Genomic DNA, 3021 nt, shown 5'->3' on the forward strand with positions numbered 1-3021 from the left:
AATGTAAAAGAATAATTTAATAGAAATAAAAATAAAGCATTCCCTCTTGTCACCAAGGTTTGAAGCAAAAACAATGAAGGCAATCATAATTATAACATGGACAGGATGTGAAGGCATTCATGATGTCCCACCATAACTGAGAGACTTTTGGCAACTGAAGGCTTCTGGGGCAGGGGAAAGGAAGGACGTTTGCTTCAGGGATCGGTCCTCCAAAGCCTATCTATGTTTCATTAGACGGACATACACTCTAGCATATACAGGCACCAATAAGTAAACGCAGTTTGGTGGGTGGGGGCATGAAGTTGAGAGGAAAAGTTGTGATGACTGGTAAGAATTGGAGGGAAGAGAATGGGTGTGAATTTTATCAAAACAGTTTACACATTATGAAATTCTCAAATAAAACAAAAATGAATACATACATACATACATACATACATACATACATACATACATACATACATAAAGTGCCAGAACAACATGGGACAAATGATAAGTCCTGGAATCTAGGAGGGTGACTATATAAGCATGAATTATAACCCATTAGTTTTGCATACACAATTCCAATGTACATTGTTGAATGACTACATAACTTCACCAATTATGAACCTGAAAAAACATTGTGCCCATCGCTTGATAGTTCACAACCACCCTTTAAATTTTCTAGACAAAAGGATAAGAATAAGAAAAATCAAAAAAATTATTTTCAATGTAAGTATTTAAAATCAAATTGGTCCTCCCTGATTGTTTAAAAGAGGTATTTATGTCATTAAATTTCACTAGTTTAGCTGATGTTTGGTTAAACACATATTAATATAACACATATAAATGTGGTACATCTACACAATGGAATATTACTCAGCTATCAAAAACAATGCCTTTATGAAATTCATAGGCAAATGGTTGGAACTGGAAAATATCATCCTGAGTGAGCTAACCCAATCACAGAAAAACACACATGGTATGCACTCATTGATAAGTGGCTATTAGCCCAAATGCTTGAATAACCCTAGATGCACAGAACACATGAAACTCAAGAAGGATGACCAAAAGGCGAATGCTTCACTCCTTCTTTACAAGGGGAACAAGAAATCCCTTGGTAGGGAATAGGGAGGCAAAGTTTAGAACAGAGGCAGAAGGAACACCCATTCAGAGCCTGCCCCCCATGTGGCCCATACATATACAGCCACCAAACTAGATAAGATGGATGAAGCAAAGAAGTACAGGCTGACAGGAACCGGATGTAGATCTCTCCTGAGAGACACAACCAGAATACAGCAAATACATCGGTGAATGCCAGCAACAAACCACTGAACTGAGAACGGGACCCCCGTTGAAGGAATCAGAGAAAGTATTGAAAGAGCTAAAGGGGTTTGAGACCCCATATGAACAACAATGCCAACCAACCAGAGCTTCCAGGGACTAAGCCACTACCCAAAGACTATACATGCACTGACCCTGGGCTCCAACCTCACAGGTAGCAATGATAGCGTAGTAAGAGCACCAGTGGAAGGGGGAACCCTTAATTCTGCCAAGACTGAACCCCCAGTGAACGTGATTGTTGGGGGAAGGGCGGTAATGGGGGGAGGATGGAGAGGGGAACACCCACATAGAAGGGGAGGGGGAGGGTTTAGGGGGATGTTGGCCTGGAAACCGGGAAAGGGAATACCATTTGAAATAAATACCCAATTTAATAAAAAAGGAAAAAATATCTCATACTATTGCTTATCAGTTGCTTGCTTCATTTTATAGAAAACTCAGAACTTGGAAATTGCACCATTTTCAGAACACTCACTATACTTATTGTCCTTGTTATTTCTCCCTCTCAAATAATTAGCAGTAAATACTTGTCCATAATTATTTTGTTTAGTAATGAACCATTTCATTCATAATTAATCCTTGTTTTTATTTTCAATGTTTTTAGATCAGGCATTCTTTCTGTTTTTAAAAAGAGTTGTTTTAAGTAATTTATCAAGGTAGTTATTATATTACCTACTCCACTTTAATGTATTAATAAAAATGGTATCAATTTCAGTTAACGTTCTCAAAGCCAAATTAACTTTACATTCTGAAACAGGAATAAAGAAAAATAAAGGGAAGAAAGGAGGAGAAACAGGAGGATGGAATTAAATCTACCTTTTAGAAGTTTATTGTTTAGTGTGCTGCTCTCTTCCCTACCAGCACCCATAGCCAATATTAGTGATTATTCTATCTCTTCCCATATCAGCTCTTTATTCCTGCCTTTTTTTTTTTGCTTTATGGAAAATGTATTACAACTCTCCAACCACGCGTTATTTTTCTTCTCAACGTCTTGATCTGCAGCTTCTTTCGCCCTCTTTGCTCGGATGCCAAAGAGCCGGGCATTGGCTTGGGCCATGTGATGGCTGGCGAAAGCCTTAAAGTTCTTCTCCTCTTCTGTGATGGCTTTTTGTACACATTCCAGATGGGCATCACAGGTCCTGTTAGCTGCATGGCAAGTTTAAGTTCTTCAGCAGAACTGTCTCCCTTCTTCGGAGCAGAAGGCTTCCTGGGGAAAAGGATGAGCTTGGAGCGGTACTCCTTCAGGCGCTGCACGTTGGCCTGCAGTGACTCAGTGGATTTGTTTTGCCTCCTTGGGTCCACAGAGATGCCGATGGTGTGTGCCATTTTCTTGTGGATACCAGCCCCCTGCCCAGGCACAGCAATGGGTGAAACACCTCGAAGCACTCCACCTCCATGCTAGCTCTGCCGAGAAAGCTCGGTGTAATCAAATGAAAAAGGGTTCAAAAGTACTTTCACCAAGACAGTACAGCTATTCCGAAGAATGTCATCATTCCACCGGCCTTTTTCTTTTTTAACCTTGCCAACTGTTTCTTCTTCTCTGGTACAACTATATCACAGTTAATATTGCTATCAAGACATTAACCACCTCTAATTTTTTTTAAACATACCAGTGAAAGTTGTATGTCTCCTCCTGTTCTAAATAATAGATCTATTTCTCCAATTCAACCTTTAACTAAATCTGACCACCAGTACATTTATTCC

The 3021-nt window shown here is 39.6% G+C and overlaps 1 non-coding gene across 1 annotated transcript; it reads right to left on the reverse strand.

The window, feature by feature from the left end:
• Window positions 1-2723: 2723 nt before the first annotated feature.
• On the reverse strand, window positions 2724-2809 carry LOC120097582 (small nucleolar RNA MBII-202). The gene has a single exon (XR_015640544.1). It is a non-coding gene; the product is annotated as a small nucleolar RNA MBII-202 (small nucleolar RNA).
• Window positions 2810-3021: the final 212 nt, after the last annotated feature.

The sequence above is a fragment of the Rattus norvegicus genome, chromosome 16 (genome assembly GCF_021556685.1).
Source record: "Rattus norvegicus strain SHRSP/BbbUtx chromosome 16, alternate assembly SHRSP_T2T, whole genome shotgun sequence".
NCBI classification, from domain to species: domain Eukaryota; kingdom Metazoa; phylum Chordata; class Mammalia; order Rodentia; family Muridae; genus Rattus; species Rattus norvegicus.